Source organism: Phocoena sinus, chromosome 9, assembly GCF_008692025.1.
Source record: "Phocoena sinus isolate mPhoSin1 chromosome 9, mPhoSin1.pri, whole genome shotgun sequence".
In the NCBI taxonomy this organism is placed as follows: Eukaryota; Metazoa; Chordata; class Mammalia; order Artiodactyla; family Phocoenidae; genus Phocoena; species Phocoena sinus.
Window position 1 is genome coordinate 21,665,590 of NC_045771.1, and position 25,818 is coordinate 21,691,407.

At 41.4% G+C, this 25,818-nt stretch overlaps 1 long non-coding RNA gene across 1 annotated transcript; it reads left to right on the forward strand.

Annotated features, from left to right (window-relative positions):
- On the forward strand, positions 1-25,319 carry LOC116759286. The gene is made up of 5 exons (XR_004351407.1): positions 1-232; positions 6,020-6,199; positions 10,240-10,443; positions 16,939-17,117; positions 21,755-25,319. It is a non-coding gene; the product is annotated as an uncharacterized LOC116759286 (long non-coding RNA).
- Positions 25,320-25,818: the final 499 nt, after the last annotated feature.

The window sequence follows — 25,818 nt, forward strand, 5'->3', positions numbered from 1 at the left end:
AGGATTCGTTAAAGGTTGTTTGCCCTCTTCCCCCGCTGCAGCCTGGACAGGCAGGTGGCCGTGGTGCGTGGGACTCCTCGGGCAGCGACAGTCTGTCTCCACGGCCTGGGAATAGTGGTCTTCTCCACTCCCTAACAGACCCTCTGGAAACCTGATAAGGATTACAGGATCCCAGAGAAGAGCACTGGACTTCAAATGAACTGTTCTGTAAACCTATCCCAACTAGCTGGAGGTAAAACTCTGTCTTCAGGGTCTCCCACCTCTCTTTTCCATATCTCCTTTTCCTTCCCTGAGCTTTACTACCTCTGCTCTCTCCTGTCAGGAGAAAAACAACCAATGAGTCACTAGCCCCTTGAATAATGTATTACCCCTTCTGTAGGATTTTACATTTAAAAAGTGGTCAATAGGAAAGAAATTATGATGATAATGTTAATAATGATATTAATAATATTGATGATGGCAATGATAGCTGATGATAGCAGATATTGCTTATTGAATATTTACTGTGAACCAGGTATTCTACTAAAAAGTGGATACAATTTATCCTATTTAATCCTCCAATAATCCAGTGAGGTAGATATTGTCATACCGACATTATAGATGAGGAATGAAAAGTCACATAGTTATCAAGTGGCAGACAAGGGGTTTAGGAGAACTGTCTCTAAAAATTTCTGCCCTAAGGAATTCCATCATGTTATTCAAACACATGGATTTCTAAGGTGGAAACTTTGACCCTATAAGGAGAGAGCTGGGGAGAGTCAGACAATCACAGCACGCCTTAGTAGCAATGAAATTGACCACTGAGGCTTGAAACTGCAAACAATCCACTGTGTCTATGACTGCTCGGGTTCAAATCCTGACCCTGACACTCACGAGGTTACCTGGGGCAAGTCGTATAACCTCTGCACTTGAGATAATAGTTAGAATTCAATGAGATAATGCCATTGAAGTGCTTGCAATAGTGTGTGTGTGTGTGTGTGTGTGTGTGTGTGTGTATATAGCATTCATATACTGTGTATGTTGATTGTTATAAATCCCTACAATTAGAATAATTTATTTCTAGCTTCCAAATAACAGAAGTTCTCTTTCACCTGATTTTATAATGTAGCTGTTGGTCTATTTTCTATAGGTTTTTTTAATTGAAAAGGTAGTGTAACAGTAGAATTTCAAAGGACAATACCTCAAATGCCATTTCCCTAACACAACAATTATTTTAATTTTGCATATTGCCTTCAAGTTTTGCTCATTCTGAGAAGCTACATGGAGAGGGCACTATATTGAATCAGATTTGGATTTTTATCTTACTCTTTCACAAATTAGCTGTATAACCTCAGGGAAGTTACATAACTGCCCTTTGCCTTAGTTTCCCAAAATATAAAGTGAAGCAGTTAGACCAGATCACCTTTAAGATCCTTCTACCTCTAACAGTCTGTTTTTTTTTAATCTGTAATCTACTTTTTTTTTCTGCTTTCATGATTTACATGAAACTGTATACATAAGGTACCTGTAAGTAATGTTTGCAAGTTACTTAACTTTCTAAACTATATCAGGGAAATAAAACTTTATGTATAATGAGTTCTGCAAAGGTAAAGTTATAACTAAAGACCCCAGAAACTTTAAAAGTAGCCACCAAATTACCAAAAAGCTATAAAAATTAATATTCAGTCATTATATGTATGTTTGCAACTAAAGTATTACCAATTCCACATGTTAATTTATAAGTAATACATTTAGTTTGATAAAGCCATTCTAATATTTGTTGATATATAGTTATTAATTCATAATATAAATATGAAAATGTTACATTAGCGTAGTTTTCCATGAGGTATTCTTTTTTATTTTAATAAATTTATTTAGTTTATTTATTTATTTTTGGCTGTGTTGGGTCTTCGTTGCTGCGCGCAGGCTTTCTCAAGTTGCGGCGAGCGGGGGCTACTCTTTGTTGCAGTGTGCGGGCTTCTCATTGCAGTGGCCTCTCTCGTTATGGAGCACGCGCTTCAGGCGCACAGGCTTCAGTAGTTGTGGCACACGGGCTCAGTAGCTGTGGCTCACGGGCTCTAGAGCACAGGCTAAGTAGTTGTGGAGCACGGGCTTAGTTGCTCCGTGACATGTGGGATATTCCCGGACCAGGAATCGAACCCGTGTCCCCTGCATTGGCAGGCGGATTCTCAACCACTGCACCACCAGGGAAGCCCCAACCATGAGGTATTCTTAGTTTTTAAAGTTTCTCTACCAAAGAGGGAAAAACAAAGAAAAAACAGGAGTGACTCTACCTGACTTAGATCATACTGGCAGAAACATGTCAATGTGAATGTCTATAACTAGTCACGGGATGAAGCAGCCACTCTCCTGCACTGCTGCTTGGTGTATAACCTGGTATAACCTTTCTAGAGACGACTGGACAATACTAATCAAGAGCTTAAATATGTTCCTACCCTCTGGCCAGGTAATTCCACTTATAGGAATTTGTACCAAAGAAATAATAATATGGGCACAAATGCTTTGTTGCAGTATTGCAGTATTATACATAACTATAAAGACCTAGCCTAGACCATCTTATTATACCAACTAGTAGAGGCACTATCAAAGACTCCTAGGGTCATGTCAAAATCAGTCGGGAGCTAATTTGAAGATGCTTTCACAGGCCAAATAAAGGTTAATTTCAGCATTAATAAGAATAATAAATAAGATGTGTTGAAACAAATTAAATATGTTTCAATTAATGAGTTTGAATGATAATTTAAAGACAAACAAACATAAAAAGCAAACCATTGGCACATACCAGAAAATCAATTCAAGGAATAATAGGATTAAAAATATAGCCATTTTGCAATCCTTAATAAACTAATGACTCCAGGTAACAACATAAAAGAAGAGATTATTACACATTATGCACCTCTTAATGGCAAAACACATTACCTATGAAGCAGTCTTGCCAAAAAAAAATAAAGAAACCACAACTGAATCTGTTAAGCCCTGTAGATAGTTGCAGGTAATATAGAGGACAGAGGAACATGTTAAACTATACCATGAAGATGCAATGAGAGAAATCTAGGCTGTGGGAAGTTCTACAGGACAAACAACTTGGTTTCTTCAACAACTAAAGTGGAAGGAAAAAAATATTTCAGTGGAAACCCATTTATATTTCAAGAGATTTAACAGACCTATCAACCTTTAACAGACATATCAACCAATCTCATCATGTGAACCTTATTTGGATCCTGCTTCAAACAACCTGTAAAAATAAATTATGGTGTTTCCCTGGTGGCACAGTGGTTTAGAGTCCCCCTGCCAATGCAGGGGACACGAGTTCGATCCCTTGTCTGGGAAGATCCCACATGCTGCGGAGTACCTAAGCCCAGTGTGCCACAATTACTGAGCCTGTGCTCTAGAGCCCGCAAGCCACTACTACTGAGCCCGCGTGCTGCAACTACTGAAGCCCGCGCGCCTAGAGCCTGTGCTCCGAGCAAGAGAAGCCACCGCAATGAGAAGCCCGCGCACTGCAACGAAGAGTAACCCCCACTCGCCGCAACTAGAGAAAACCCGTGCGCAGAAACGAACACCCAGCACAGCCAAAAATAAATAAATTTATTTTTAAAAAATTATGACATTCATGAGACAATTGAAATTCTGAACAATGACTTATTTCATATTAGTAACATATCATTGTTAATTAGTTTAGATGTGATAATGGTTGTTTTAAAAGGCCTTATCTTTTAAAGATCCATATTGAAATATTTGTGGATGAGATGATACAATTTCTGGAATTTGCTTTAAAACAGAATAAGTGGGAAAGAAGAAGAGGGAATTGATGGGTTGGTTTGGTCATCATAGGTTGATAGGTACATAAGGTTCATTAAGCTCTCTGTCTACTTTTGTTTATGTTTTAAATTTTCTATAATAACATTAATATACATTTACATATAATGGGTTTGTGTGTGTGTGTGTGTTTGTGTGTGTGAACACCCATTATAAGGGATACAGCAAAATATTGATGGTGATTATCTCTGGATGATAGAATTGTGGGTGGTTTGGTGATTTTTATCTTTTTGGTTTTACTCTACTGTATATTCTATAGTTTTACACTGCACTTATATTCTATATAATCAGGAAAAAATTATTTTAAAAGAAAATGTTTTAAATTATTTAACAATACCGTTTTTACCATTCAACTAGAATTCACTTCTGATGTAATGAATAAAGTAACTTTGTACTTTTAAAATATAATTGGCCAGGCAAATTACTTAATATTTAATTATAGTTAGTTTTGAGAGGGTATAGAAAATAGTTCATGAAAATATAAGGCTAAAGTAAAGTTTGAGCTCTGGAAATTCTCTCATTTGGTGTAATAGGGTAATCTTAAATTTATAGCTTAGGAGGAAACAGTTAATTTTTTTTCTCCTTCTTACATAACACAAAAACAACTGATCCAGTTTGGCACAAACTTTCTCCTCCAAAGTCACCTTTGTGCTGAAATTCAGCACCTCAGGTTTCAGTCAAACAACTTGCAGATGAGAAAAGGTTTCTTAACAAAATTTTCTTGTAATTTTACTGTCGTGTTAGTTCCTGGGAACTTGGGAGAGTCCTTTTTTCATAGTTAAGTGGGTCGGGGGAATGCTTCTTTCTCCTACTTTCTAATATGCAGAAGAGCAAGCAGTTTATATCATTCCTTTTGTATCGCTTAAATAAATGTAAGTCCAAGACAGTAGTTGCAATTAAGAAAAAGATAGTTAATGGGTATTTTTACCATATTAATAGTTAATACGAGGTACTGCAGAGTTTGTCATTCAATTATGAGAAAATCAGTCCTTTAAGATCAGAAAAAAGATTTAAAAACGAACATAAATACAATTATATTTTGTAATTACATGTAGACTTACAATAATTATACCATGATCTGAATGTTCTATAATCAGATAATTGTCTCTTCTTCATTTATTTTGAAATAAAGACTTTTCATTTATCTAATTTTCCTTCTTCCTTTTGTTCACATGTAATTTTCTGCTACAGAAACCATAGTCAGCTCCTGTTATGAAATATACTAACAGATTATCACTTAAATAACATTTTGTTCTGAATGTAGGCTTTAAAGCAAAGTCATTGGTAGATGTAGTTTACTCATTTGGAAGTGAAATTTTCTGACTTAAAACTGGCTAGAGACAGATAATGTCAATTTGGGTTCATTTGTCCATTTGAGGTTCCACGGGTAGTTAATTATATGCTTCACATAAATTCAGCCTTCACTTGCAACTATGTGCCAGGCTTTGCACTAAGTATCTTCATATTTACAATCTCAATTATTTACTATAATAACACTGTGAAATAGTTACTTTGGAGAGAGGTTAAGTTGTTTGCTCCAGATCAGACAGTAATCTAATTGATTGCAAATCATTTTTTTTTTTTTTTTTTTTTTGTGGTACGCGGGCCTCTCACTGTTGTGGCCTCTCCCTTTGCGGAGCACAGGCTCCGGACGCGCAGGCTCAGCAGCCATGGCTCACGGGCCCAACCGTTCCGCGGCATGTGGGATCTTCCCGGACCAGGGCACGAACCCATATCCCCTGCATCAGCAGGCGGGCTCTCAACCACTGCGCCACCAGGGAAGCCCTTGATTGCAAATCTTTTTTTTTTTTTTTTTTTTTTTTTTTTTGTGGTACGCGGGCCTCTCACTGTTGTGGCCTCTCCCGTTGCGGGGCACAGGCTCCGGACGCGCAGGCTCAGCGGCCATGGCTCACGGGCCCAGCCGCTCTGCGGCATGTGGGATCTTCCTGGTACAGGGCACGAACCTGTGTCCCCCGCCCCGGCAGGCGGACTCTCAACCACTGCGCCACCAGGGAAGCCCCGATTGCAAATCTTATGTTACTACTTTTAAGTTATGAACATTGGTGATTGAGAGCATTTGTAGCAGTCTTTGGTGCCTAGTATGGAGCCTTGGACCAAAAAGTATGTCAAGTCAGTTCGAAAGCTGATATTCACCCGTCTCATTGTAAAAACAGAGTTCTCTACCTCCCCCCACACCCAGACCCACTCCGGAGGATGTGCAGGAGATGCAATGTGCTTCATACTGCTTCATGCATGGAGCCAGCTAAGATGGACCATCTCTCATGAAGAAGAGGCATCAAGAAGAAGGGAGAGGGCAACCTGTTCAAAGCAGCAAAGCAGTGCTAGCTTTCTGCCTTGATCTTTTAACGAATTTAACAAGGTACAGACATCTTTAAGCCTGGGAATACACAATGTTTTGATTCGTTGACCAACAAACTAAAGGTCAACCTGAGAAAGTTGCTTCTTGACATATTTCCACCAAGGGTCACTTGTTTCCATCCCAATGGACTCAAAGTTAAGAATTAAAAACCTCAACGTTTAGTAAATTATATGTTTGGAATACTGAGACTTCTAATTAGACGTACATCCCCAGTGCCAGTAGAGCCCACTCTGTTCGTTTACTCATTACTCATAACCTCATGTAAAACTGTTTGTTTGGGATGTGTTTTTTTTAAAAAGCCTTCAGGCTTAGTTAAAGAATGGAAGATGTGAGAAAAGAATTTTCCAACTTTTGTTGACTCAGTGATGAAAAGGAAAAATATGTTTATAAGAATTTGGCTGCTTGGTAACTCAAAAATAATTGATGTAAGAAACTTGAAATTTCACATGTTAAGTGCTAAATCCAATTATACATTTCAAACACAATTTTCCAAAGCATATCCGTGTTCTAGCTTATTAATATTACAGAATCATTCTGATGGGCATCAAATTATTAACTGTTTTTATAAGAGTGTACTAGAAATTACTACTAGGAATATTTTATTTGTGGAAACATAAATACAGGTTATGTAACACCTTGTAAGTGGACTTGAACTAAAGGATCTTAAAAATAAATAGGAACAACAAAAATAAAACATGACTAACTCTCCAGCCACCATCAAAACAAATGTTTCCAAGGACCTGAAGCCAAGAAAATAGAAATCTATAAACACAAAGGCTAAGATAAATCAGTTGCATCTCCTAGGTCTCCATACATGACAAAACAAAACACTGAAAACCAACGGAAACCAAAAAACCCCACTTGCTGTGAAGGAAAGAATGTTGAAGAACATTGACCTTTTCTGCCCTCTGCCTACCACAGAAATCCCCACCCACTGCTGATTTTTATTTTTTATTTATTTTTGGCTGTGTTGGGTCTTTGTTGCTGCGCACGGGCTTACTCTAGTTGCAGCGAGCAGTGGCTACTCTTCATTGTGGTCCTTGGGCTTCTCATTGCGGTGGCTTCTCTTCGTTGCGGAGCACAGGCTCTAGGCACGCGGGCTTCAGCAGTTGTGGCATGCGGTCTCAGTAGTTGTGGCTCACCAGCTTAGAGTGCAGGCTCAGCAATGTGGCACATGGGCTTAGTTGCTCCGCGGCATGTAGGATCTTCCTGGACCACGGCTCGAACCCATGTCCCCTGAATTGGTGGGCAGATTCTTAACCACTGCGCCACCAGGGAAGCCCCACTGCTGATTTTTAAATTATTGAATCTCCAAAAATTATGGGAGATGGATGTCTTAAAAATGCAGTAGATTCAATCACATAGGTCATATCCTTATTAGCTGAAGTAGTAATTACTGAGGGAAGGCTAATCTACTTCATTCATTTTAATAACCAATTCTTTCTCAGATTTACCACAGAGCCAAATCAACCTAATTATTAAGGTACAGTAATATTGTATTGAACTATTTTTCAATCCAAGAATTTTTATTATGGAGAGAAAACCTGGATAATTTTAGCAATTATGTGCTTCATTTCTCCTTTTCTGTATCTCCATTCTTGCTTATATATAAGGTACTGAATTTAACTTGCTTCATTCTTGATGTTTCACATCTTGTCATTTTCTTTTAGAAAAATTTAAACTAAAGTTTAAAAGGCTACAGGGTAAGTGTTGGTGTCTAGGTCCTATGTTTAACAAATCATAGTCCCTAGAGCCCAGACTGCTGCCCTGGAGAACAAGAGGCCAAATTCTGGCTGCCCTGAAAAACCCCGCATATACAACTAATGCATATTCTAAATTTTACCATACCTCTCGCAAAACACTTTCAGGGATGCCTGACCTACACAACCTCTCCTTGCAGCCAGGCACACACCATTTCTCTTATTTGGATGTAATATTGCTAAAGAGCAAGGTCACTTGAAAGAAAGCTGAACTTGCAATCAGAATCTAAGTGTGAGTTCCAGCTCTTTAGGGGACCAGTTACAGGTAATTTAGTGCACTGGGTAAGTGCGTGCCTGCTAAAGCCAGAATGGGTTGGTGCAAATCCTGGTTTTTCCACTTTCTAGCTATGTGACTCTAGGCAAATTATTTAAATCTTGTGCCTCAGTTTTCTCATTTGTAAAGTGGTAATAATATTAATAATTACCTCATAGAGTTGTGAAAATGAAACATCTTAATATGGCTTAGAACAGAACCTCAGGTAGCCTAAGCACTCAATAAATGTCAGGAATTATTATTGCTAGCTGCAATAGCAATTGCAGCTTGGGGAGCAGCTTGGGGAGCTCACCTAACCTCTATGATACTCTATTTGATCTTATGTCCAAAAAGGGATCATGACTTCATATGGTCTTTATGAAGACCTAATAAACTCATGCAACGTATGTGACAGTCATTTTGAAAGCATAATCAAGTATTGGACAACTCCTTCAAACAAGCAGAATCAGTTCCTTTCTGCTCTGTCCCTGTAATACTTAAAACATATGCATACACCTGCTAAGCACTTGTCACACTGTATCATAAGAATTTGCTTACCTGTCCATCTCCCCCACTAACAGTGCATCCTCTGATTCACCTCTGCACCCTCAGCACGTTGGACATACCTGGCACAGGACAGGTACTCAATAAATATTTGTTTAAATGAATATTGTCCAAACAACTGAACAGGAATTCACAAGGCCTCTGCCAGGAATGATGGATTATCACTTTTTGCCAAGTATCCTCAGTAGACCCCCCAGAAATGTGCTTGTTTTTCCTCAGACACAATATATTGAGATTCTGTCATTTCTAATGCAGCTTGTGTGGCTGCATTCACTCATTCTTTTCCCTTAATAAATACGCTGGGCTCCATACAGTGTACCACAAGTGGCAACTGCCCAGGTTAATTTAGTGCCACATACTATGCAGAAAGAACCTAGTTAGTATAGAATCATTTACAAGTGGAGATGATAGGCTCCTTGGTTTGATATCTTCATTAGAGTGGTAGAATCTCAGGGTGGTTTTTTAGAAGTGGGGGTCCTTATAGAACAATAAGTTAAAGTTGGGGATCTGACTGCCTAAGTTAAAATCCTTGCTCTGCTATGTACAAGGTGTAAGACCTTGGGCAAGTTACTTAACCCCTCTAAGCCTCAGTTTTCTCATCTGTAAGATGGAGCTAGTATGATTGATACATTAAAAATAATAACCCAGGGACTTCCCTGGTGGCTCAGTGGCTGGGAATCCGCCTGCCAATGCAGGGGACATGGATTCGAGCCCTGGTCTGGGAGGATCCCACATGCTGCAAGCAGCTAAGCCTGTGCACCACAACTACTGAGCCTGTGCTGTAGAGCCCACAAGCCACAACTACTGAAGCCCGCGTGCCTAGAGCCTGTGCTCGGCAACAACAGAAGCCACCACAATGAGACGCCCACGCACCACAACAAAAGTGTTGCCCCCGCTCGCCGCAACTAGAGAAAGCCTGTGCGCAGCAACGAACACCCAACGCAGCCAAAAAATAACCCACATTAATCACTTTTTATGGTACCTACCATAGAGTAAGCACTTAGTATGTGTTTGCTATTGTGATTAACCCAATCCCTCGCTGCAGTGTTTGAACTTCCATCACAAGTGTATTCAGGACATGAGGCATGAGTGCCCAGCTTTTGCCTGAATACCACCAGGGTCAGGGAACTTACAACCTCCACCAGTTGTCCACTTGATTACTGGGCAAAACAGAATTGTTGATAAATTCTAACAGGTTGTAATATACATACTTACATCTTCTACTCAAGGGTCTTCCATCTGTCATTCGGGATTACCCAGATGAAATCTAATCTCTTCTTGCAGGACAGCCCCTTTAACTTTGGAAGGCAGCTACATGTGCTAGCTATCACCGTCCTCCTCACACACCCACACCGACTCTTAGATCCTTTAATCATTTCTGATATGACACTGATTACAAGATCCCATTTTACCCTTTTTACTCTTCTTGAATAACCTTTTATTTATCAATGTCTTTCTTAAAGGCTGAAGATCAGAATTCATAAAACAGAGCAAATGTGACCTGATCACTAGTGAGAACTAGAGAACTACTCCCCGACTTGAACACTGTATTTCTCTTAATACAACAAAAGATTGATTTTTGTTTTGTGGAAGTTACATCACACTGTGTTGACTCATCATCTACTCACAATCAACAGAAGGCTCTAAATCTTCCGACGTGAGCTATTGTAAGTCACCTTGTCCCCAACCTGTACTTGTACAATTGAATTTGGAGATCTTTCAGTACTTTATTTTTGTCCCTGGTAAACTTTATATTGTGAGCTGTGATTCATTATTATATTTTTTCAGGATTTGATAAGGGGGAGGAGAATCCTGATTGCATCATCCAACTTATTTGTTATCTTTTCTAGCTGTGTATCATCTGTAAATTTGTTCAGCCCTGGTCAATGTTATCATCTTAGCCATCAATCAAAGTGTTAAGGGCAACAAAGCCGCAAACCAGATTTGCATTAGATCCCTAGAGGCCTGGGTGTGCATCAGCCTCTTAAAATTTTTTTTAAAAGACACCATTCATTCAATCAACAATATCTGTTGAGTGCCTACCATGTACCAGTTATTGTTCCAAGTGCTGAGCATATATAGTGGTGAACCAAAAAAATATCCCTGTCCTCATAAAGTTTACATTCTAGCTAGGGGGTAAGCAATAAATAAATATGAAGATAAATAAATAATAATAAGTCTTTTTTAAATGAAAAACTAAAGCAGGGAGGGGGTTCACGAATGTTGACAGTGGAGGTGGAGTGAGCAGTTACCCATATGCAGTGTGGCTAAAGCAGAGTTGTTTGTGAAGTTTGACTGCACTGCTCATGCCCTGCATTCTTACTGTGCATTGGCCCAAAAGGTGTCCCCGAGTGGGAAGCAAGTCTTTCTGGTTTCTCAAAACTCACTTTTTTCTGTGTGGAATCATATTAGGAAAAATCAATAGAACGATGATAAAGAATTTAGATAGCCGTGAAATAAAAAAGAAAATATGAAAGGACATAATACCTCAAGAGACTTTGCAACATTTCTTCATATGCATAGGGTATTCAAACATTGTGCGGCCAGCTAGACCAGCAGGGGAGCTGGTCATACCTCCTGATCAACACTCCAGAGAGAGACTAAAAATTGTTGCTCTACAAGTATAGTATACGGTTGAAAATGAAATAATCGAGGAAAAAACAAAAGCTAACACTTACCTTATTCCAATCCCCATGTTCTCAAGTATGGAGTGGGTTATGAATCCAAAAGTTTATGGGAAGTCAGGAGGATGGAATGCTTGGGTGACCCCAAAACATGGCTCAGAGAGTCTGGATATTGAACTCTAGAAAAGAAGCCCATAAGGGACAGATTTGAAATCTACCTCTATTAACTACTCTCTGCTCATGACTCTAATGTTGATAAATTCTTCTGAATAGTTTTAGATAATCTTCAAATCCCTTTGATGTTAGAGGGACTTGATAAATCTTTGTTTTGTAAAATCCTAATTGCAACCTCTGATTGGAAATTTATTTTCTACTCTCACAGTGATACTTCTAATATTTATTTTCATTCACTGAGCATCTATTTTGTACCAGATACTTTGTTGGTGCTACGAGTACAAAGGTGAATAGGATAAACATGGTTCCTGCTTACAGAAACCTTCCAGTAGAGCTTGCAGTAGAGGGCAAGGCAGAAACTGGAAAGGCAGCTCCGATAAAGCAGTGTGTTATGAAGAGAAGAGTACCAAGAGCTCTAGGAGGGACATCTAACCCGGAATTTGCGAGAATTGGAAGCTAGTAACTTCTACGTGGAGACTTCCAAGGTACGAGGAGTTAGTCAAATAAAGAGGTGGGGCAGATCTGTTTCAGTAGAGGAAGATCTGTTTCAGTGAAGGATGCACGTTTTGAAGGTGACAGAAATCACTGATTATCTGAGTACTGAAAAGAGTTCAGGATAGCTGAGACAGCGTGGTCAGAGATGAGACTGGAAAGGTAAACAGAACCAATTTATACAGAGCCTTACAAGCCATGTTATAGAGGAGGTACAATCTACTGAAATCTCTGATTGCTTAAATGCTGGAGTTTTGAAGGGAAGAAGTCAAAACTGCCACTCAGGTTTTTGACTTGAACAGCTGGGTGGACAGTGACATCACTCAGTAAGACACTTACTAAAGGGATGAGACCAGCCGTGGTCATGTTTGATTTGTAATGCCTGGGGAATACTCTCCGGGCACGAGTAGGCAGGTTGATCTTGAAGTCTGAGAATACAGGCTTAGGAAGCATCAGTACACGGTAGGCAACAATAGAATCCAAGGGGATGAAAGCGATACACAGGGAGAGTGTCACCGAAGAGAAAAGGGCTCAGAAGAGAACCCAGAGGAGCACCAAAACTTAAAACATGGGCAGAGAGGGACTTCCCTGGTGGTGCAGTGGTTAGGATTGCCTGCCAAGGCAGGGGACATGGGTTCGATCCCTGGTCCGGGAAGATCCCACATGCCACAGAGCGACGAAGCCCGTGAACCACAACTACTGAGCCCGTGAGCCACAACTACTGAAGCCCGCGTGCCTAGAGCCCATGATCCGCAACAAGAGAAGCCACCGCAATGAGAAGCCTGCCTACCGCAACGAAGAGTAGCCCCTGCTCACCGCAACTAGAGAAAGCCTGCACGTAGCAACGAAGACCCAACGCAGCCAAAAAATAAATAAATGAATTAATTAAAAAAATATATATGGGCAGAGAAAGGATCCCTGAAAAAAGTACAGCCAGAGGGTACAAAAGGAGTGAGATACCATAGAGAACAAGGGAAAAGCACATTTCAACAAGTAGGTTATGGTCAACAAAGGTAAATGCTGTCAAGAGATCAAGTAGGAAAAGTCTGAGGAGCACCTATGGAGGGAGCACCAAGGAGGTATTTGACCAGCTGGGTGAGAGCGGGGTCAGTGGAGGCAGAAGGCAGGTCACAGCAAGCTGAGGAATAAATGGAACCTGAATGTAGACAACTGTTTTAAACAATTTGCTTTAAAAGTAGAAGATATAATCCCTAGATTTTCTTCCCAAAGGTAGGGAAATGGTGCCACTACGAAGGCTCCCTCACCACTTTTTTTGTTTGTTTGTTTGTTTTTGCGGTACGCGGGCTTCTCACTGTTGTGGCCTCTCCCGTTGTGGAGCACAGGCTCCGGATGCGCAGGCTCAGCGGCCATGGCTCACGGGCCCAGCCACTCCGCGGCATGTGGGATCTTCCCGGACCGGGGCACGAGCCCGCGTCCCCTAGCATCGGCAGGCGGACTCTCAACCACTGCGCCACCAGGAAAGCCCTCCCTCACCACTTTTGCATTAGCTCAGTTACCACATGGCGATGCTCTTGGTAGGCATGGCCTTTGTGTTGGGCTGGGGTCTTGCAACTGGTGCTGGAAGTGGCTAAAACTGTCCAGTAAACCAAATCTGCCTTTTGTACTCTTCTTCCGCACCTGCCCCTTCTCTAGGCCTCTAAACTTCACACAGGCTTCCTGGGCTCTGACCTCTCTGAGCAGCCCACCAATGAAATGACCTTCATGGGTATTGATAAAAACCTGATCAGACACAACTGTCACACCTATTGCCATAGCTCATGTATTGGGACCAGTCAGAGGGAGGGGAGAGGAGTCTGGTCACCTTAGAGCAGATAGCTGGCCCACAGCTGGCTAGGCAGGGGTCATCTCTGAGAGCAAAATCCAGAAGCCAAAATCTCTGGATTTGGGTTGGGGGAAAACAGATGATCACAACTACCAGCAGTGCTGAGGTTGGTCCTAGGGAGTGAACATGAGCCTAGATACAATGGGTAAACACCGTAAGGGGTCTGGATGAGAGAGGAGGAGCAGGGAGCAGTCAGAGAACAGGGACCAGGAACTAGAAGTAGGCTGGAGCTATTATGCACAGAGAGGCCAGGCATAGCTGTGCTGGACAGGTGGCCCTGGCACCACCAGCTCTGTTATCCTGAATCCTCCACTGCGTTGTTTCAGTTCTCGCCCCTTCATGACAACAGAGTGACATTTCTGACATGCACGACGACTCCCAAAATCTTATACCCTCAACCCCTCTTAGTAACCTGTATTCCAAGGAGAAGATAAGGAAGCTCTGGCCTGGATGGTGCAAACAGGGAGCGCACAGAGGCAATGGCAGTAACTAACCCGAAAAGGCTGCAGTGATAGCTACCCCGAACCTAAGAACCAGTAGCTGAATCAGCCCTAAATCAATAGCAAAACTGGCCACACGGCTTGATTAAATGAAACATTATTTCTCAGTTGTAATCATTCCAGGATATCTGTGTTCTCTAAATGCACACTATGACTGAACTGAAAGGCTTAACTGTCTTCAGTTTGTGATTACGGCACAGAGAGGAGATCAAAAGCAGTGGTAAACATCGGATAAAGACAATATTTTTGTCTTGTGCACAGACCAGCTAAGCCGCACAAACTGACTTTTCAGCTGAAGATTTTTTTTTTCATTTTACTCGACTCAATAATCATTTACCCACTGGATATTGCTTAAGGGGCAGAGTTTTCATCTAATTCTCATTTCACGAGATTGAAAAGGAAAAACTAAATAATAATATACCATTTGTGTATAGTGCTTGTCTTTCAAAGAAGACATCATAACCCATTTTATACTATCTAATTTACATTAACAGCCCTTTTATAGTGTAAATACTAGTAAGGGCTATTATCATTTATTATTATCATGCATACAAAGTAGGCATAGAAGAAACTGAGGCATGTGGGAATGAAATGACTAGTTCGATGTAACTTCCATTTTAAAGGTGTAATAGCTGGTTTTTCCTTTTCTTTTTTTTGTTTTGTTTTACAATGAAGCCATGCTTTAGATAAACAAGCTTATTAAGGTGTACCTTGCCCTTAAATTTTAAGATGAAAAATACCTTGCTTAAAAGAAATCACAAGGGGTTTCCCTGGTGGCGCAATGGTTAAGAATCTGCCTGCCAATGCAAGGGACACGGGTTCGAGCTCTGGTCAGGGAAGATCCCACATGCTGTGGAGCAACTAAGCCCGTGTGCCACAACTACTGAGCCTGTGCTCTAGAGCCGCGAGCCACGACTACTGAGCCCACGTGCTGCAACTACTGAAGCCCGCGCCTAGAGCCCATGCTCCGCAACAAGAGAAGCCACCACAATGAGAAGCCTGTTCACCGCTAGCCCCCGCTCACCGCAACTAGAGAAAGCCTGCATGCAGCAACAAAGACCCAATGCAGCCAAAAATAAAATAAATAAAATAAAATAAAATAAGAAAGAAAAAAAGAAATCACATGGGCCAAAATGTTCATTCTGTTCCACAGATCAAATCTCTCTCCCAAATCTAGATGAAAACCAATCAATTCCTATCACCCAACTCATTTTATTTATTTATTTATTTATTTATTATTATTATTATTTTTTGCAATACACGGGCCTCTCACTGTTGTGGCCTCTCCCGTTGCGGAGCACAGGCTCCGGACGTGCAGGCTCAGTGGCCATGGCTCACGGGCCCAGCCGCTCCTTGGCATGTGGGATCTTCCCGGACTGGGGAACGAACCTGTGTCCCCTGCATCGGTAGGCGGACTCTCAACCACTGCGCCACCAGGGAAGCCCACCCAGCTCATTTTAATCAGCACAGTGCTCACCACCTTGTGCCACACACATTACGAGTCATTTGTGTGTATCACTCTCCTCTTTACATGCATTATGCTACAGTAATCTTGTCATCTCAATTGTACTTGGAAAATACCATTCCATGCACTAATTCTGTGTATATGTAAAGTCATTGACACTTTCGTGTTTGTATGAGCTTCCATCTGTGGGGTAACATTTTTCTAATATTTTCATGTATTCATCCACTCACTCATTCATTTATTCATACTCTCAAGCACTCATGCATCCATTCAACAAATATGGATTGTGTGTCCAAAATGTGCAAACACTACTCTAGATGTAAAAGATAGAAGAGGAAGACAAAATCACTGACTTCAGGAAACTCAGCCCAATGAGGGAGCTGGAAGAGTAAACAGCTGTAGTTAAGTGTGGTTGGTGTAGAGATGGAGTGACACATGAAAGTAGTGTGGGGACAACAGAGAGGGGACTGATCTCTGTCTGAGAGGGTGAGAAAGGCCTCTTAGATCTGAGCATGCCAGGAAGAAGGGGATTTGGGTATCTCAGGTAGAGGGCACAGCACAAGCAAAGGCACATATAAGACCATCCTGTGCGTTTGGGGAACCACAGGAAACATGGTATAACAGGAGGTTCTTCAATATTCTATAACTGGTTCTATTCCATAATCCAGGCCCTAGATGTCAACATAAATAATTGTATAAAGGGAAATATATGGTCCATGGGTTGTCTTCAGTCATGTAAGTAAAAACACATTCTACATGGGATCTGTATCAAAGTACTTTTTGAAACTCTAACAGTTTGAAAAATGTCACATAGGTAACAGCACAAAATCAAAGCTTGGGTCTGGTCTACCCAAAGTTTGTATTCTCCATATTTCATCTCTAGGAGGCGGCAGGTAAGAACAGCCTACCTATTCATCAAATATAGGTAGGTGAATATTTAGTCCACCTCCATTATGATTTCAGTATAAGATTTTTATATAGAAATACTTCCAAATACAGCATTTCCAAATGCACTACATTGTGTGAGTCAGATATTTCCTGTTTACCTCTTCCCAACCATTCAGGCTTGGTGCTGCCCAGCCTCCAAAAGCGTGAGAGCCAGCCTTATAGACTTATCAGCACCTCTACACACCAGCAGGAGGTGTTGGAAATAGTCTCTGAAAATTCTACACCCAAGTGCCTGCAGGGACAGCTCTTCCCTGAAGATTCTGAGAAGTCCTGCATGAAGGCCTTTGTGAACCAGGTCAGTAATAGATAAAATGCAACCATTACAGAGAACTCACATAGAACCTTCCCTAGACTAACCCTACTGCCTTGGTAATCCTACTCTGAATTCCCTTGTCACTTAAGAAAAACTTTGCACCACCAAATTGCATCCTTGTTTCTATTTGGAAACTTTTCAGAGACTCTAAGAGTTCAAGATAACTAATCTATTTTGGTTCCTGACCAATTATAGAATCCTCTCTAAGATATCTTTTTTTTTGTTTTAACTTGGCCATGCCACGCGGCTTGTAGGATCTTAGTTCCCCGAACAGGGATCGAGCCTGCGCTCCCTGCATTGGAAGCACAGAGTCTTAACCACTGGACCGCCAGGGAAGTCCCTCTAAGACATTATTTCTTCATTCATCTACTACTTCACCCATTCAAAGAACATCAACTTCCTCATTTCAGACTCTCCTGAAGACAATCCAGTCAGCCTTTGTCCCCCATTCTACTACTGCAAACACACCTGTGAAGGTTGCAATGACCTCTCTGTTGTCAAATCCAGTGGTCAGTTGTCCATCCTCACCTTACTGCCCTCTCAGCAGCTACTTGGCACTAATGATTAGTTCCTTTCTGTTGAAACATTTTCTTCACTTTGCGTCCACCACACCACACTGGCTTTCCTTCTACTTCATTGTTTATTCCTTCTCAGTTTCTTTTGGTGGGTTCTTCCTGATTTCTGAATGCTGGGAGTCCCCTTGGGCTTAGTCCTCTGCAATTTCCCATCCAGTCCATTGCTTTATTTTATTTTATTTCTTAAATTTTTATTGGAGTATAGTTGCTTTACAATGTTGTGTTAGTTTCAGGTGTACGGAAAATTGAATCAGTTATACATATACATATATCCACTCTTTTTTAGATTCTTTTCCCATATAGGCCATTACAGAGTATTGAGTAGAGTTCCCTGGGCTATACAGTAGGTCCTTATTAGTTATCTATTTTATATATAGTAGTGTGTATATGTCAATCCCAATCTCCCAATTTATCCCCCCCGCCACTTACCCCCTGAAAACCTTAAGTTTGATTTCTACATCTGTAACTCTATTTCTGTTTTGTAGATAAGTTCATTTGTACCCTTTTTTTCAGATTCCACATATAAGCGATATCATATGATCCACTGCTTTAAATACCATATCTTTTGTCCTAATGTCTGACTTGGAAGCTGCAGAGAGGGCTTCTTTTCCTAGAGGCAGTGAAGTTTGGGTTGGGCACTGAAGGAGGAAATGAGTTGGCTGAGGAGAGAAGATACTTAGGGGAATAGGATGGGGAAAGGCACAAAAGTGTGAAAAGGCAAACTGTGTTCAGAGAAGAGAGGGAAGTCTTGTGTGGGCTGAAAATAACTGGTAAGGTAGGATGTAGCCATATTATGAAGAACCTTGATTTACAGCTAAGGAACTTGGACTTTCCCCTGAAGACAATAAGTATGAAAGGTATCAGAGGTTCCTAAATAGGGAAGGGATATGATTATTCATATTAAAAATAAATACATAAAAATTTAGTAGCAAGATGACGGCTGAACTAGAGTAAGGGGAGACTGGAGCCAAGAAAGCCAATTAGAAGGTCACTGTAATAGTCTAAGGAAAGGATTATGGTCTGAATCACCATAGCAGCAACAGGATGAAAAGTAGTGACAAATCCAAGGGAGATTTAGAAGTAGCATTGAGGACATAGTTATTGATTAGGTAGGCATTTGGGAGTAGGGGAGAGAGGCCAAGGTTGAAGTGTAATGATATTAACTAAGCTAAATAAGAGAAGGAAAGCAAGAAGGTGGGGGGAGGAGGATGAGTAGCATATTAAATTTGCAGTGATTATAGGACATCCAATGGCAAATGAAAGACACGTCTGCAGATCGGGAGAGAAGTTTGGACTGAATATATAGGTTCAGAAGTCAGTGTCCACTGGTAGTTAAGTCCTCAGAATGGATGGGATACCCTGAGGAGGGCATACAGTGAGAAGAGTGCCAAGACCTTGAAAAAAAAAAGCATGCAGGCAGCTGTCAGAGGAAGAGGAGCCAGGGGAGGAGACTGGGAAGGAGCAGAGAGATAGCGTAAGAACGGGACAGAGGTCTGCAAGTAAAGGGAGACGAGACCTTCAAAGAGGAAATGATCAACAGTTCTCTTTGGGGTAGCATGAGTGATAAGGTTTGGTAATTAGATCTGATGAACACAGTTTCTACAGCATTAGAAGGCAGACTGGAACGGATCAAGTGAAGACTCCTCTTGGAAGTTTGGCTGTAAGGGAAGCAGGTAATGGCTGGGAAGAAAATGGAGTTGGGCAAGGTACAGAAATTTTTTTAATGAAATGGAAGTCTTTAGTATAACAGACAGCCAGCTAGTTTCTGCTTAAACAACTCTTGTGAGCTCACTACCCCACAAGACAACCTTGTTGCATTTTTAACTAGCAATTGATCATCCTGAACAGTTCACCATATATTTGTTGAGTGCCTGCTCTGTCTAGAGCATTGGGCTTGGCATTTCAGTGCCTAAAAAGATATTCACGACATGGTCACTTACTGAAGTGGATTTAAAATATTCAAAACTCATGAAGAAGAAAATCAATTGTAAGTCCACTATTGAGATATTACCACTAACAATATTTTTCTGTGTATCCATCCAGTCTTTTTTTCTGAGCAGATATATTTAAAAATAAATTACCAACATTTTCTGATATCATGACATCTTCCATAATCATCTTTTTACTGGATGCATAGATTTCATCAAAGGAATATATTACAATTTATAGAATACTTCTTTTTGGACCCTTACGTTATCTCCAAGTGTTCAATATTATAAAGAAGGCATGCTCTACTAAATATTCTCCTACATTAAATTTTGTGAGTGTTTCTGGTTATTTTCTTAGGATGAAGTCTTAAAAATGAAATTACTGTTTTAAATAGTTTGCATACATTAAAATTTTTTTATACACAATGCCAAATTGCTCTCTAGAATGCTTGAACCAATTTACATGCCCCATATTGTATAAGCATGTATATTGTATAAGTGTGTTTATTTCCCTGAATCTTTATTCATGGAAGTTATCATTTTAAAGTTCTTGACAATTTGTTAGGTACAAAGACATCTGGTTTTACTTTATATTTCTACTTATGGAGTCTTCACTTGATCCATTCCAGTCTGCCTTTAATTACTACTAAGACTGGACCAACCGAATTCCTTTTTTTCTTTTTGCCTTTTCATGTTCTTTACCCACACGGCTTTCGTGTTCTTTACCCACACTTCTTTTGAAATGTTGTATTATTCTTATAAATTTGTAAGAGCTCTTTATATATTAAGGACACTACCCTTTGTCACATATATATCTAGTTACAAAAGTTCTAACTCTCATTTATATTTTAATTTTGTTTGTGGTACTGTTTCATCTACATAAACTAAAAAGTTTTAAGTAGTCAAATCTATAAATGTTTTTCTTTTACAAATCATAAACCTTTATTTTTTCACTCAGATTTTTACCACTCTAAGGTCAAGAAATGCTTACACCACTTTCATCTTTTCAAGACATATCACTTCTCTTGTATGGGTCATTTTTCATATTTAACTCTTTAATCCATTGGAAATTTATTCCATTCCTTCTTTTTTTTTCTTATAAATTTCATTCATTTATTTATTTATTTTTGGCTGCAGTGGGTCTTCGTTGCTGCGCACAGGCTTTCTCTAGTTGTGGAGAGCGGGGGCTACTCTTTGCTGCTGTGCGTGGGCTTTCTCTAGTTGCAGAGAAGAGGGGCTACTCTTTGTTGCTGTGCACAGGCTTCTCATTGCGGTGGCTTCTTTTTGTTGTGGAGCACCAGCTGTAGGCATGCAGGCTTCAGTAGTTGTGGCACTCGGGCTCCGTAGTTGTGACTTGTGGACTCTAGAGCACAGGCTCAGTAGTTGTGGCACATGGGCTTAGTTGCTCCGTGGTATGTGGGATTCTCCCAGACCAGGGCTTGAACTCGTGTCCCCTGCGTTGGCAGGCGGATTCTTTTTTTTTTTTTTTGCGGTACGCGGGCCTCTCACTGTTGCGGCCTCTCCCGTTGCAGAGCACAGGCTCTGGATGCGCAGGCTCAGCAGCCATGGCTCACGGGCCCAGCCGTTCCATGGCATGTGGGATCCTCCCGGACTGGGGCATGAACCCGTGTCCCCTGCATCGGCAGGCGGACTCTCAACCACTGCGCCACCAGGGAAGCCTGGCAGGTGGATTCTTAACCACTGCACCACCAGGGAAGTCCCCCATTCCTTCTTAATCATGTTTGTTCTATCCTTTTGAATCAGAGATGATGCTTTGGTTTCAAGAAAGAGAAATCTAACTCAAATTGGCTTAAACAAAATATTGAATTTATTGCCTCCTGTTACTAGAAAAGTTCAAAGGCTTCAGGGCCATGTATGGTTAGGTGGCTCACACAATGTGGAGAGGACCTGATGGTTCCCTCTTCATTTCTTTGCTTTAGTCCCTGGTGACAGCTTCATTCTCAATAGACTCTCCCAAGAGACTCTCCCCTCCTGGTCCCTAGATGGTGTCCAAGAACTCCCAGGTTACATGCTTCTGCATTCACTTCTAGAGGAAAGTGTCTTTGCCTTAGCACAAAAATCCTGACATTCTCTTTCGTTGATTGGACTGACTTAGGTTACATGCCCATACATGAAGTGGTCACTGGGGCCAAGGGGATGAAATTCACTCATTGACTTAGTCTGGACCACATGCGCTATCTTCTGGTGATAAAGGTGGAGTCAGCTTTCTCAAAACTACATGGATGTCCTACAGAAAGAGCAGCTGAGAAAGAGGGATTCATGCGAGAAGACAACTAAGGTAAGGACTACATCTTTAAGTATCAAGATCATTGCTTTTGATAGAAAACGACAAATCCTCTGCCATTTGAAAACATTTGTTCTACCACCATTAACGCAATAGAAACTAGAGTTAAAATCATGAAGGGACACGGTCCCTTCCTTAGGTACTAAACCCCTTACATTCCAGTTGCGTAGGGACCAACTGGGCACATCACAGTTTCTAAATGTCTAATCATATGTGACTGGGATAATTTCCTCCATGGCCAACTAATCTATAGGTTCTCTGAATTCCTTCTTTTAAACAGGTTACATAGACTCAGTAGAAGAAATAAGACCATAGCTCCAATTCTCCCCTGAATTCATTCTGGCAAAGTCTCTGTCTCCTGGCTACTTTGTTTTCTGGTTACTTATTTGGACCATTCCTGTCTTTTTTTTTTTTTTTTAAATCTAGAAGTCTTATACCACTTTGCAATGTCTTTTCCTGGTTTGTGACCTGAGACCTATATCTTGACCTAAATATCTTCTTACAGGAGCCCTCCAAGGGCTAACTATAGCTAACTAAGTTGGACTTTGGAGAACTGGGGCTTTATGTCGACTACAGCAGTGATTCAGAAGAGGCAGGACACAATAGTACTCATGTGCTGTGTGCCAGGCACAGTTCAAAATGTCCTGCCCAGGGCAAGCCATTATCTGACCCCATGAATGGGATTAGTGCCCTTATAAGGAGAGACGATCTCTCTCTCTCTATGTGTGGATACAAGAAGGTGCTCATCTGCATCAGATACCAAATCTGCTGGCACCTTGAGCTTGGACTTACTAGCCTTCAGAACAGAGAAGTAAATGTTTTTTGTACAAGTCACCCAGTCTATGGTATTGGTTATAGCAGCTCCAACTGACAAAGACATCATCCTCCCTGCCTCTGTGACATATCTGTACAGTGACTTGGCTTCTGTGGGCCCAGAGAAGTCTCTTTTTACCCTTTCTTAGAGGTTTTGACCACAGTTTTCCTCTCTTGTCTCAGTCCTGTCTCTAGTACTTGCTGCTCTTCTATTCTTCAACTCCTTGTATGATACACCATCACTTACTGTTTTTAGAGCCTTCCCCACAAAACACTACCACGTTAAATACATCTATTGAAGACACTTTCTGATTTTAGAATTATTAAAAATGTGTGGGAAAAGCCTTGTACCTTAGCATCTAGTAAATGCTATAATTGAATGATTTTGGTTTTTAGCTACCTATTAACATCAGACAGTCTGCCCCATTCAGTAGTTGGGTTGTGCTATCCCTTCTTTTTTATTATTCTTACTATACCCATAAGCAAAAAACAAACAAAAATTGTCTTCAGTACTTTTCCCAGCGTCTAGTTTTCTCTGGACTTTAAGTCCTCTGGCATTATTTTCACAGGTTTGAGTCCTTTAGAGTGAGGCCTCCCCCTCCTGCTATCTATTTTTGTACATGTCCTTTAAAAATACGAGCTAATCAGAACACTTCTTGAGCAGCCACATTGATCTTTTTTAGATGCTCCCTTTTCTTTATTGAAATCACTGGCTTCATAAGAATTTAAATTTCAAGTCACTTTACTCCTCTTGAGCTTTCTTTCCTAGTTCCTGGCCAGATAGAGCCTTATGTCCCTATATTCTCTTAACTTGCTCAAGTTTTCTTTGTATCCGGTTAGCAAGTGAAGAATTGCCTTCTCTGGCTACTACAAATTCAAGGATACTGTGGTCACTTTAAGTTGTCTGTCACTTCCATTTCACCAACACATTCTTAGCTGGTTAGAATTAAGCATAGAATAGTACCTTTTCAATAAGCAATTAGTTTAAATTTAAGTCATGCCAACTTTGACGTTCACTTTTCAGCAGAATGAGCTTGTCAGTAGATGTTGAAGTTCTCCATTACCCCTACATTGTGGCCCTGTGCTATTAATTCTGTCATTTGTATTGGGAAAGCATTATTGATGTGGCCATAACAGGATCACAAAGCATGCTAGAACTAGCTGACAACACATGGCCAGTGGAGAGACAGTATGAGCCCGGAAGGGAGTGGAGAGCTCTCCTCAGGGCATGGGCTGTGAATACAGAAGCTGGCTTGGATTAGGGCAGCTGGGCTGTTCAAGACCTGATGTCTCTTACCAAGGTGAAGTTCAAGAAGCTATTAATACTAAGAAGTCCAGCATGAAGGCTGAGGCACGGGTGTATCATAGTTTAAGGAGATCACGGCAGGGGTGTGAACAGCAGAATACAGCCCTCTGTATTCTGTATTTAATACAGCCCTCTGTATTAAACATCAGAATCATGGTCAAAAAGACCAGGGTTCAAGAGAGTGTCCCAAATCTACAGGAAGCCTGGATGCAAGGCGGAATGAGCAGAGACTGAAGGTGTGGAGGTTAAGGTGGAAGCCCAGAATTGGACAAACATGGAGTGGGAGGCATAATAGGAGGGACCTGCAGATATCCAAAGCTCACAGCTGACCTGGCTAGAAGGAAGCACGACGCTGGGGCTGATACTGATGACACACTTTCTCCCTAGTCAAAACTGGCATTTAAGTCTTGGGGAACTTGGAGAATTAGACCTATAGGCAGAGCTCCTTAGACAATCCAGCAGCTGGCAAAGGCAAGACAACTAGCCAGCTGCCTTATTGTAAGCTCCTGTGACAATGTCACTTCTGCTTTTATTTTCACCCAAATCTTCTCTACCAGGCATCAACCTTCAGGTTTGTGGGTTTTCATTTGTATTCGTAAGTTCTTGACTCACAGGGCTACTCTACTTCGCCTTTGTGTGCTTCCTTTGAACAGATTACGTACCTTCATGTTGGTGTAATACAACAGCTATTGTTTACTGATTACCTATCATGTACAGGTACCATGCTAGCTGATTTACATACACTATGTCTTATTTAATTCCCACAGCTCCTCCTTGGGAGGTGGGTATTATTATGCCCATTTTAAAAAGAGGAAACTGAAGCTTATATGGTTTACATAATCAGCTCAAGGTCACACATCAGGGAAACAAAAGAGCTCGGATTTAAATTTAGTTTTGTCTAACTACCTATCTGTGGCTTAAATGACTACATTTATACTGTAATACAATTACTGTCAAACAATTCTCACTGACACCTATCAGCCACTAGATTTTTCATCTATCTATCTATCTTCTAAACCTCTTTTATCTCTAACTCTCTAACACTCAGTACTGCACTATGTAAAAATGATTATTAATAAGTACTTACTGAGAGGTGGAGTCAAGATGGTGTATTAGGAGGACCCGGAATTCGCATCTCCTCACAACTAGGGCACCTACCAGGCACCAGTGGGGGACCATGGACACCTAAGGGGACAGGAGGAGCCCCCAGAGACCAGGTAGGATGTGGGGTGTGGGGGGAGTGAAGGGGGAGAAGTGGAGGTGGGACGGGACTGGCGCCCCTGAGGGGCGGCTAGTGGAGGGGAAGGGATCCCACGCCTGAGGGGAGAAATTGGGGAACCATTGGGAGGGCAGAGGATCAAAAGGCAGCGTGGCCAGGTTTCCCCTACCCACTCGGGCCCCCAGGAACCTGTTGAGATCCCCGGCCTGATCCTCTGCCCACCCCCTCCAGCCATGTGGGTCCTGAGGGGAGTGGGAGGGAGAGAAGGAGGAGCAAAAGTAAAGGCTGGACCTCTGGGACCGGCACCCCTAAGGGGTGGCTAGGGGAGGGAAGGAGTTCCTGCACCCAGCGGGACCCACCCATGGTTAGGGGTCCAGTGGCTAGGGGTCCAGCAGGGATGGGGGAGACCCTGGGGGAGATGGTGGGGGGGCAAAAAGGAACAGAAGGGAACAGGGCCAGTGCTTTCACTGTCCACTTAGGCACTGGGGAGCCTGTCCGGCTCCAAGGCCTAATCCTCTGCCCTCGGAGCCTCCTTCC